General features: G+C 40.2%; 1 protein-coding gene across 4 annotated transcripts in view; it reads left to right on the top strand.

The window, feature by feature from the left end:
- The window catches only part of erg (ETS transcription factor ERG), a 275,925-nt gene that overhangs the window by 95,130 nt on the left and 167,969 nt on the right, over nt 1-12,826 (top strand). The window lies entirely within an intron of this gene.

Raw genomic sequence — 12,826 nt, 5'->3', positions numbered from 1 at the left:
ACCTTAAATCTACCTAATGACGTGGCCCCCACAGCCTGTGGCAACAAATTTCACAGATTCATCAGTCTCTAGCTAAAGAAATTCCTCAGTTATAACAGTCATTTAAGCCAGATTTATGTTAAATTCAATCTATCAGCAGGTCGAGTTACTAATAAAGTTACTCACACCAACACACAGAAGTGCATCTTTATAAATGACACTGCAGTCTTGATCCAGTTCCTAACATACAAATCCTCCAAATGAGTTCCTATGAATTGTATACTTTGGAAAGATTTCAGGGAACAGAGTGAGGAATGTTTCTAGTGAAAGCAGTAACCACCATACAGGGTGTGGTCTTTCTCAGAATATCCTTTGGCGAAGAGTTGGTCGTTGCCTTGTTGAAGCTGTTTCAAGGCCACAATAACTGGCACATTTTCTGAGCACGTTCCATTTTTAGAACCATAACACCACAGGAGCAGAAGCAGGTGATTCAGCCCTCCAGACCTTCTTCACCATTCATTACGATCACTGATTTTGGGTCCAAAAAAAACCAACTCTGGGTCAACAGATTTATTCTTCCTCAGCACGTTGTTGTGATGTGAAATACTCTGCCTGTAAGGGGCATAGGAGAAAGGGGCACAGGATAGAAGAAAGCACAATGTTGTGGTACATTGATCCTCTGCTTGCAACCTCCAAGTCTAATCCTATGATTCTACTCTCCCATGGACCTGGAGCATATTCTGTCCCAAAATCTCTCCAATTCCTTCATGAGTGCACCAATTGATTCTGTTTCCACAGATATTTACTTCCTGAGAAAATTTTATCTCTTATTACCCTAATAGATTTTACTCAAAATTCAAAACATCCAAACAAGAAAACACCTTTCAACTTATTCTAATTAAGCCAATCATACTCTTGTACATTTCACTACATGTCTACTGAATGCTTACTCCTGGGAGAACAAACACAGAATTTCCAGTCTAACATTTACACCTGGAACTATTTTTTAAATATTCACATCCATAAGGGAAATGGATGACTTGAATGAAGCACAGCTAAGGTCTAATCAGTATTTTATACAGGTTCAACATGACTTTACTGCTTTTAATATTCTATGTCTATATACATTCCTGCTTATGAGTCCCAGGTTTCCATCTATTTTCCTACTGTTTTAGTACGCCCTATCATTTTCAAGGTTTTATGTTCCTACTTTCCTGTGCTCCTGTGAATTATTTACACTTGGTCATGAAGTCCATATTGTCTCTCCTTATAATTTCTGCCAAACTGAATCGCTTCATTTTTGCACTAACACTTCATGAATCTGTGCCTCCTTATGGCAAGTTACTGTCCTATTTATCATTTACCACACTTCCAAGCATTTTGTGTTATCTATACATTTTAAAATGTTATCCTACCTACGTTAATATAGTTGTGAAAAACTGTGGTCTCACTGTTTAACTAATGGATGAAAAAGTTCAAATATAAACATCACACAATTATAGATACTGTGATGTATAGTATAACCTCATCAATTTTTAAATTAATTAAACTAATTAACTATTTCATTAATAGTATACTGTATGGATCTTGAGTGGAGGTACATTTCTACCAAGCCTAAGAACTTTCTGTAAGGATACAATTGAGAGCATCCTGTGTGGCTGTATCGCTGCCTGGTATGGGAACTGTACCTCCCTCAATCGCAGGACTCTGCAGAGAGTGGTGCAGACAGCCCAGCACATCTGTAGATATGAACTTCCCACTATTCAGGACACTTACAAAGACAGGTGTGTAAAAAGGGCCTGAAGGATAATTGGGGACCCGAGTCACCCCAACCGCAAACTGTTCCAGCAGCTACCATCCAGAAAACGGTACCGCAACGGGACCAACAGGCTCCAGGACAGCTTCTTCCACCAGGCCATCAGACTGCTTAATTCAATGTTGACACAACTGTATTTCTATGTTATATTGAGATTCCTGTTGTACATATTATTTATTATAAATTACACATTTAGATGGAGATGTAACGTAAAGATTTTTATTCCTCGTATATGAAGGATGTAAGTAATAAAGTCAATTCAGATTCAAAGGAGGTGTAAGACACTCCTTCCCTCTGCTAACCTGCAGGTTACCCTTGAATAAGGTGTAGCACCTGCTTAGCATCCCCCCCACCTTGATCAGGGTCATGTGAAGCCATGAGAGCAGGTGCTGGATGGTCGTATGAGCAGCTGGTGCTCATCACAAGTTCTGATTATGTAACCACTGACACCAGGCCGACAATCTCTGAAGAGTATTGATAATGACTGGGGTCACCCATCTTGTAAAGACACTGTGCAGAAAAGGCAATGGCAAACCACTTTTGTAGAACAATTTGCCAAGAACAATAATGGTCATGGAAATACCATGATTGGCCATGTCATGTGACATGCCGTGGGGGGAACAATCATCACAAGTGAGTTTAACAATGTTTAGGTTCCTTCAGAAACATTTAAAAACTTTACATATATTTAAGACAGACACTGAATCTGAATGTGCACTGCTATTTTATTCCTGAATTGGAATTAATTTGGGCAGTCTGTAAGTTGTATAAAAAAATGACAATCTATCTTTGTCTTGACGAAGGGTCTCGGCCCAAAACGTCGACAGTGCTTCCCCTATAGATGCTGTCTGGCCTGCTGCGTTCCACCAGCATTTTGTGTGTGTTGCTAAAATCTATAAATATCTACTACTGTCACTCAATCACTCATTCATTTAGCAATTGAGCCAAACATAACTTAATTCTGAAGGGAAATAATATGATTTCTAAATTATATACTACTATCATCCGTCCTGCTGAAGGGTTTCGGCCTGAAACGTCGACTGTACCTTCTTCCACAGATGCCGCCTAGCCTGCTGAGTTCCTCCAGCATTTTGTGTGCGTTGCTAATACTATCATCTTTTAACATTGTCAATGAACTATGAGTTATTAGTCAAGGGATGAGCAATAAATCTGGACAAATTTGGAATGTTTAGACCAAGCTTGAAGTGGTCTGTTTGAATCAAGTTTCCTGTATAATAACAATAATTGAACTTACAGATATTCAGTATTTGATCTGGGATTAGGAATCTTGTTGAATCAGATTATATTTCATCAGAACCAGTTATAAAAGGTTATCAAAGACAAGAAATTCAAATTTGGGTTCAGATTCCAAGTATGTGTGTAAGTGGTTGTGGCACGGTCCGCTAAACCATCAATTATTATTAAGCTCATTAATCAGTAATAAATACTTTCTATTGTAAGTGTATTCATTTTTGGGAGTTAAGCATCACCCTAATTGCTCTTGAGAAGGTGGTGGTGAGCTGCCTCCTTGAAGGGTGGCAGTAACTCCTCTTGAAGATACCCACTACACAGCTGTGTAGAGAACTGTAGGGTTTGGGCCTAAAGGTGGAGAAGGGAATGTGATATATTTTCACGTTACGCTGGTATGCAGCATCAAGGTGGTGATGCTCCCACGAGCCTACTGCCTTCTCCTCCTTAGCGAAAAGAAATGAACAGTCGATGTTTCGGGCCGCGGCCCTTTATCAGGGCTGGGAGAGCAGAGCCTGAATAATCATGAGGTTGGAGGGAGAGTAGGCCAGCTGGGTGGTGATAAGCCTGTTTGGATCTGTCACACATTTTGTGAAAAGGATAAAACTGGACTGTTTTCCACATTGCCAGATAACATAGCCAATGTGGTAACTCTACTCACATGGATTAGCTTGTTCCAGAGCATAGCTCGATAGCACCAGGATGCTGTTTGGTCCAAGGTCTTTGTTGTATTCAGTCATTACTTGATATCATATGGAATGAATCAAATTGATAAAAGATCGAAAAGCACAAAAAATACAGATGCTGGAAATCTGAATGAAAACTTGGAAAACACTGGAAAAATTCAACTTGTCAGGCAGCATCTGTATGGAAAGTAACCAAGACAACATTTCAGTTCTGGCAGAGAGAGAATTTCATAAACAGAGTATTAATATTTGTACCTATAGTTAATAATATCAATTAATACTAATAATATTAATTATTAATAATGTTAGACCCTTGAACCACGTGCATAACTCCTTACCACAATTCTGAACTGATCTCAACCTACAGACTCACTTTCAAGGACGCTATAACTTATAGCTCATGTTCTCAGTATAATTTATATTTTATTTGCTCATTTTGTCTTCTTTTGTACATTGATTATTTGTCAACCTTTGTGTGTAGTTTTTCATAAATTCTTCAGTATTTATTTTCCTGAAAATGCTTGCAACAAAATGAACCCCAAGGTAGTATATAGTAACATATATGTACATTGACAATAAATTTACTTTGACTTTGAAATCTGGACCCTTGCCTCCTCAAAAGGTCTGGGGGCATCTGTTAAAAATTTCAAAACTGAGAATGATAGATTTCTTTTCTTTGACAAAGTTATAAAGATATCCAGAACTAATGAAGTTAAGGTACAGATCAACCACAGTACAAATGAATTGCAGTGCTGATTAGAAAGCCTGACGAGCTGAAGTTTGCTTCCCTTAACTGTACAGTATATTAGTACCTGGAATGCACTGCCAGAGGGGTAGTGGAAGCAAAAATGACAGACACGTTTAACAGGCTGTTAGATTGACACGTGAATATGCAGAGAATGGAAGGATTTGGGCATTTGGGCACAGAAAGGATAGTTTGGTTAGGCCCAGAGCTCTGCTTAAGATCTGTTTAGCTCTGTTTACCATACCCTTCTATCACAATACCAGAATCAGAATCTGGTTCATTATCACTGGCATGTGTTGTGAAATTTGTTAATTTAGCAGCAGCAGTTTAATGCAATATATAATATAGAAGAAAAAATTAATAATAAATCAATTACAGTATACATATATTGAATAGATTGAAAATTGTGCAAAAACAGAAATAATATATATTAAAAATGTGAGGTAGTGTTCAAAGGTTCAGTGTCCATTAGGGATTGGATGCAAGGGGAAAAGCTGTTCCTCAATCACTGAGTGTGTGCCTTCAGGCTTCTGTACCTCCTACCTGATGGTAACAGTGAGAAAAGGGCATGTCCTGGGTGCTGGAGGTCCTTAATGGATGCTGCCTTTCTGAAATACCGCGCCTTAAAGATGTCCTGGGTACTTTGCAGGCTAGTACCCAAGTTGGAGCCAACTAAATTTACAACCCTCTGCAGCTCCTTTCAGTCCTGTGCAGTAGCCCCCCCTTCCCCCCCATACCAGACAGTGATGCAGCCTGCCAGAATGCTCTCCACAGTACATCTATAGAAGGTTTTGAGTGTATTTGTTGACATACCAAATCTCTTCAAACTCCTAATGAAGTATAGGCACTGTCTTGCCTTCTTTATAACTGCATCGATATGTTGGGACCAGGTTCAGTCACCCAGGTACTTACGAACTGTTCATTCTGTCCACTTCTGATCCCTCTATGAGGATTGGTATGCGTTCCTTCGCCTTACCCTTCCTGAAGTCTACAATCAGCTCTTTTGTCTTACTGACATTGCGTACCAGGCTGTTGCTGCGGCACCAGTCCACCAGTTGGCATATCTCACTCCTGTACGCCCTCTCGTCACCACCTGAGATTCTACCAACAATGATTTTATCGGCAGCAAATGTATAGATGATATTTGAGCTATGCCTAGCCACACAGTCATGGGTATAGAGAGAGTAGAGCAGTGGGCTAAGCACACACTCCGAGGTTCACAAGTGTTGTTCATCAGTGAGGAGGATATGTTTTCACCAATCTGCACAGGATTCAATTGCAGAGGGAGGTACAGAGGCCCAGGTTCTATAACCTCTCAATCAGGATTGTGGGAATGATGGTATTAAATGCTGAGCTATAGTCAATGAACAGCAACCTGACGTAGGTGTTTGTGTTGTCCAGGTGGTGTAAAGTCACGTGAAGAGCTATTGAGATTGCATCTGTCGTTGATCAATTGTGGCGATAGGCAAATTGCAGTGGGTCCGATACTATGCAATGCTACCGTCACTTCTTATCCGGACAGTGTGACTGTGCACTCGTTACTGTATAATATTATGGCAATTCTTGCAGTACCATCTTATCAGTGTGGACTTGGAAATCTTGCAAATCTTATAATCTTTGACTTGTAAATCTTGTACATTTTATTTTTAAGGTAACCTATTTTATTTTTTCTTATTTTTCTTCTAATATTTGTATATCTGTGCACTCGTAATGCTTCTGTGACACTGTAATTTCCTTTGGGATTAATGAAGTTTCTATCTATCTACTAGCTTAATTAACGGCACAATGTGTGGGATGAAGGGTTTCTTCATCATAGTGTTCTACAGAATGATTTTTAGTATGGTGTCTACTGCACGCTGTTTATTTTGACAATGTGATTCAGTAGCATTAAAATGCTTTAACGATATAGGGATTACTTCTCCTTGGATTGAGTACCTTTGCCGTAAATCTGAGAAGTAGATGCAGAGCCAACAGCTATGACCTGTTAAGGTGCAATTCATGAAGCTCTCCTGATTTATTCTTCTTGAGTTATTTAAAGCTTTCAAAAGCATACTTGATTGATTTGTGTTTTGACTCTGACAAACAGTCTGATTTCTTTATTTTTGTATAAATCATTTCTGACTGCTGGTAACATCTATCAGAAGTTAACGCAGCCTGGGTTTTAAAAGTGAAACCTCAGCAAGTTTTAGTTGAAATGCTGCTCATCTTTTACAGCCAAGGATGACGGCATTTTGGAAATCTCTGTTGATAACTTGTTAAGAGAGATTGACGATATCCTCTTTTAGTTTGGTGAAAATGTTAATTCACTTATTGAAACCAGAAATGGATTAATGCTGGATTTATTTTTGTATTTTATTAAAAACACAACATTAAAGTAATATGCATCCATGAAGCTTTAGAACTACTGTATTAAAGTTGATTTTACATCAGTGCTGTCGTGTGTGTTTTTTTTAATTGTCATGCATTTTTTATTGCATAATGACCATAAGACCATAGACATCAGAGCAGAATTAGGCCATTCGGCCAATTGAGTCTGCTCTGTCATTCCACCATGGCTGATTTATTATCCCTCTCAATCCTGTTCTCCTGTCTTCTCCCCAAAACCACTGATGTCTTCACTAATCAAGAAGCTATGAACCTCTGCTTTAAGTATATCAAATGACGCGGCCTCCACTACCATCTGTGGCAATAAATTCCACAGATTCACCACCTCCTGGCTAAAGAAATTTCTTCTTATCTGTTCTAAATTGATGCCTTTCTATACTGAGGCAGTGCCCTCTGCTCCTAGACTTCCTCATTATAGGAAACATCCTCTCCATATCCACTCTGCCTCAGCCTTTCAGTATTTGATAGTTTTCAATGGGATTGCTCCTCATTCTTCTAAATTCCAGTGACTACAGGCCCAGAGCCATCAAATGTTCTTCGTACATTAACCCTTTCATTCCCGGGATTATTCGGGTGAACTTCCTCTAGACCCTCTTCAATGCCTGCAATGCTTTCCTTAGATAAGGGAATGAAAAACTGCTCACCATATTCCAAGTGCAGTCTGACCATGGCCTTAAACTATGACCTATAGGAAATTAAAACATATGGCAAGTCAATTACCATCCACAGCAAAAGAAAACCAACAGCTGTTTAAATTGGAAACAGTTGTAGTGAGTTAGCTTCATATAAAAGTTTGGAGAGGCATTTGAGCATTAACAAATTTAGAACTTGGAGTGATAAGGGTAAATTCACTCGCTTGTTACACTGTATGACACAGGTGATAATGGTCTTTCCATCATCATGGTTGTTCTTAGTAATTTTGTCTGCAGAAGTGGTTTGCCATTGCCTTCTTCTGGACAGTGTCTTTACAAGATGAGTGAGCCTAGCCATTATCAATACTCTTCAGAGACTGTCTGTCTGGTGTCAGTGGTCACATAACCAGGTCTTGTATCACCAGCTGCTCACACAGCCCATCCACCACCTGCTCTTTTGGCTTCACCTGACCCCGATCAAGGGGGGGGGGGGGTGGGAGCTAAGCAGGTGCTGCACCTTGCCCAAGGGTGACCTGCAGGCGAAGGAGAGATGGAACACCTTTACACTTCCTTTGGTAGAGATGTTCCTCCACCCTAGATTATCAAACCAAAAGGTTAGAGGAGAACACATCCCTCAGTCCACTTGATGATCTGCTGTTCTGATTTTTTAAAATTATATATACTGACTGTAAATTATAGCTTTTTATTGTGTACTGCAGTGCTGCCAGGAATCACCGCATTTCACAATATAAACCAGTGATATTAAACCTGATTCTGATCCTCCGCAATTTTTCAGGTGTGGTCTAATAATGAAGTCTAAAAGGCAATTTTGCATATTCATAAGATTGAAGAGGAGGGGGTCTCAGATAAATTGACAGTTAGGGGCCTTGCACAGATCAACAGTGAGAGGTCACGGACAGTTTGGCAGTCAGAGCCTCAGGCATCAGTTAGTGAGTGCTTAAGAGAGATTGACAGTGAACAGTTTCAGACTAACAATGAGGATCTTTGGTTGTTGTTGAAGTGGCCCAGGCAGGGCAATAGTAGGTTACAGCAGGCTGATAATGAGTTGTAAACAGGTTGATGAATAGGAATCATAGATCAATCGAAGATGAGGTGCCTTGGGCAGGCTGGTGGAGCTGCGAGCTACTGAAGAAAGTTGTTAAAAATGTGAAGTAAACGAGACTGCTGGAGATACCCACAAGGCCAGGTTGTATCTGTGGAGGAAGATGCTACATGTTGCTGACCTGTAATCTGAGCAGAGGGATTATATTGAACAGACCACAATAAACCAGGAAGTGAATCTTCATGCACATTATCCATCAAAAACTGTCTAACTCAGACAACGAGAATCTGTGCAGCAGCCCGTGTGCCTGGGACTGCAGACCTTTTTGATTTTATAAATCTTGCACTATGAATAAAGGCCAATACATTCTACAAAAAAATATGATTATTGCTTAACCAGAAAATCTCTTCCAGCTGCTTATAATCGAGCATGAGACAGTAATGAATTCCTGCACATGCATTTTATCTGGACCTTTCCTGTTTTGCAGAACAGATTTTCTGCTGAATAAATGTATGAAGTGTCACTGAGAATTTGGTTCTTCAGGTGAGCTGGCAGTAGGGACTGAGAACTCTGGGCCTTTTCCCCTGCAGAAGGTACACTGTTGCTGGCTTGTCAACCACACCATTCTTGTGCATACAGGCTTGAACATATTGATGTTCTGGTGTCCCTGAGGGCCAAGCCTGTTGAGGCAGTAAGTGTCCCTATTCCACTAGCTGATCCCGAGGGATTGCAGTTTTGAAGATTAGGAAGTGGGATAGAGTTGTTTAATTGGCCTCAGGCATTTGAGTTAAAGTTGGCAAGGGGCATCTCCCCTTCCACTGATCCTCAAAATCTTTTGAGGTATTATTCCAGAGCTTTCAGTTGTCTATGGTGGGTGATCCATGATTCAGTTCCACACCAGCATACTGGAGGAGACAGCGTCTCCACCATGATGAATACCAAATCCAATAGATAGATGATATCACCTGGATACTCAACTCACGTCTCCCCAATCAGATCCTTTACTCCCAGCTGAAGGAAGGTCAGTGAGCCCCTAGTGGACAAAAGAAACACTTCAAAGATAACGTCAAAATCAGCCTGAAGAAATTCAAACTTTACATCTAAAAACTGGGAAGACATTGCACTCAATAGATGCAACTGGAGGAAATCTGTTCAAGAGGAAGCTGCACTACACGAGATCAACCTCTGTGGTGCTGTGGGAGAGATTGAATAACCAAAAGACACAACCTCGAACCACAGCCACCACTTACTCTTGCCCACACTGCAGCAGAACATGTGGATCTCTGATTGGCCTCTACAGCTGTCCAAGGGCCCACCAATAGAAAACCTGTGAGGAGAACATCATACTCGACTCGAGTGATCACGTTACTACTACTAAGGGGCAGGGGTAGAAAAGAGCCAAGATTCACCCTCTACTCAATGCTGCAGTTATATTTTTTTTCCCCACAGACAAGAGCAGGAGCAATGTTTTCCTTTAGTATTCCCCTCTGATGTGTGATTATCCTATCCCGATCACACAATGTGAGGAACACAGCAGGCTAGCACAGCCATAGAATTATCTACATTTACATCTAACCAACTCCACTAGAGAGGAGGGGAGAGTTTGGAGGGAACATGTGCAAGGGAGAGAAGAAAAAATACATGGGAATACTGATGTGCTAAATTACAGCATAGGTTTGAAGAGATCTGAATAACGATGCTATGAATATAATAGTCTATACTGAAGTTAATTTTTTCATTTAAATTAGTAACGAACACAGAAAATCCTAGAAGTGCTTAACAGGTCACTGTCTGTAGACAATAAATACGTTCTCTCTGATCAGCAGGTAAGAAGTGAAGGAAGTGGGGCAGGCTACAGTTCTATGGCATCGATGTATATAGTCTCTCTTATGTATTATTTTTATCTTTTTTTATTATTGTGTTCTTTATATTTTTTTTGTTCAAAGGTTCATTTATTATCAATGTATGCACTATGCGACACAGAGATTTGTCTTCTCCAGATAGCCATGAAACAAAGGAAACAATGAGTGTCATTCAAAGATAAACACCAACTCCCCCACACAAAAAAACAAATTGCGCAAATGGCAAGAACATCAAAACCCAACACCCCTTGCACAAAAAGCCAACAGATCACACCAGAATGGCAACACAATCAACAGCCTGCCCCACACAAAAAAATCAAATTGCGCAAACAGCAACATCAACCCCTCCCACACAGAAAAATAGTGCAAATGGTAACAAGAACATCAAACTTCCCCACGCAGAAAACAAATCGTGTAAATGGCAAGAAGTTTGTGGTTAGATGTTCTTCGCCTCAAGGTCACTTGCCTCCTGGAATTTCTGCTGCATCGGCTCCAGAGTAAGAATTATTTTGTTTTCCTTTATACTTGTGAGCTGGAAATGATATTAAACAGTCTTGAAGTTTGAATCACATTCCATTTCTATTCTGCTCCTGGTGACTTACAGTTTTAACTCTGCTGGCTCTCATGGTGAAAGAATCTTATTAGTGTGAGCCTTATATGGGAAGATGATGTTAAAAGTCACCTTAAGAGCAGGGCAAAACCTCATGCTTGCCCACAAGATAATCTTGACAGGAAGCCAACAAGAGGTTTAGAAGACACTTCACATAACAGTCCCAACATTTTCCAATGCAGAGATCTCTGGAATACTTCATTTTCTCAGTTTTGCCTTCATTTTCCCCATTTGCATTCCAATGCAAAAAGCAAGATTCAGGCAATGAAATTTTCCAAGACCTTTTTGCATTGCATTCCGGTGTAGGCCTGCTTACAGCTCTTGCTAGTTTCCCACTACTCTGCCCAACGGTTCCTTTGTGTAATTCTGGTTGGAATTGCACACACAGTGCTTTGTCTCTTCACCCAGAAGTGAGGTTCAGAAAAGACGAATAGGAAGTTATCAGCGATGATCATCTCCTTCCTCCTGAGTATGAATCATAGATACTGGGAATACCTAGTTCAGTGTCCATGTGTCTGTGAAGGAGTGACACACATTGAGAGATGCAATTTTTCAGCTAGAATATTAAACTCACAGGATAAATTAAAGCATAGGCTCTGGAGCATCAGAGGTTTATTGATGATCCTAAATGACCTAATTAACTTAATCTTAATTGACCTTAATTGAGGTGTGACCAACTTGAAACCTATCAGATGTTGAAAGGCCTTGATAATGTTTCCAATGCAGGTGAGTTTAGGACTAGAGAACAGCACCTCAGAATAGAGGGGGCATTGTTTTAGAATGGAGATGAGGAGGAATTTCTTTAGCTAGAGAGTAGTGAATCTGTGGAATTTCTTGCTACAGGCAGCTGCGGAGGTTGAGTCTTTATGTGTATTTAAGGCAGAGGTTGATAGATTCTTGATTAGTCAGGGCATGAAAGGATAGGGGGGAAATGCAGGAGATTGGGGCTGAGAGGAAAAAATAGATCAGCCATGATTAAAAATGGTGGAACAGACTCAGTGGGCTAAATAGCCTAATTCCGCTCCTTAACCTGATGGTCTTACTGAGGTATATAAAATTATGAGGGGCAAGAAAAGGTAGATATTCACGTTCTTTTTTCCAGGGTTGGATAATCCAAAACTAGAGGATAGAAATTTAATGTGAGAGGTTTAAAAGGGACCAAGGGGCACCTATTTCCACACAGTGGGTACATACAACAAACTACCAGAGGAACCTATAGCTGGATGGGTTTGGGGTGGGGGATTGCTGAGTACAATTGTAACACTTAAAAGACAGTTGGACAGGTACATGGATAGAATAGGCCCAGAGGGAAATGGGCCAAATGCCATCAAATGGAATTAGCTCAGGAGGACGTTTTGGTTGTCATAGATAAATTGATTTAAAGGATCTGTTTCTATGCTATAATACTCCATGTCCCCATGTTCTTATGCACTAATTGCTGAAGGAAGGATTTACCAGAGTTGGATCCAATGTTTAATTAAAGCTATTGTTTAAAAAAAAATCAGGAAGGGACAGCCAGACAGTCAGGTTAACAGTGATGAGCAAGATTTTGAAGTCTGTGAGCTGAGAGACTGATAGACACACCCTTCCGATTGTTACTTAGTCTTGGATCTGCATTGTGCGAGTGCATGTGTGTCAAGCTGTAGTTGATGATGGATCAAGTCTTGGTCAATGGGATTAGTACAGGTAGGTACTTAATGGATATGGTGGGCCAAATAGGCTTTCAGAGCGTAGAACATAGAACATTACAGAACAGGCTCTATGGTGCATGATGCTGTGCCGACATTTTAACCTAATCTA

Source organism: Hypanus sabinus, chromosome 4 (genome assembly GCF_030144855.1).
Source record: "Hypanus sabinus isolate sHypSab1 chromosome 4, sHypSab1.hap1, whole genome shotgun sequence".
In the NCBI taxonomy this organism is placed as follows: Eukaryota; Metazoa; Chordata; class Chondrichthyes; order Myliobatiformes; family Dasyatidae; genus Hypanus; species Hypanus sabinus.
Note: the sequence above shows the minus strand (reverse complement) of the source record. Positions and strands in the feature narration are given on the sequence as shown.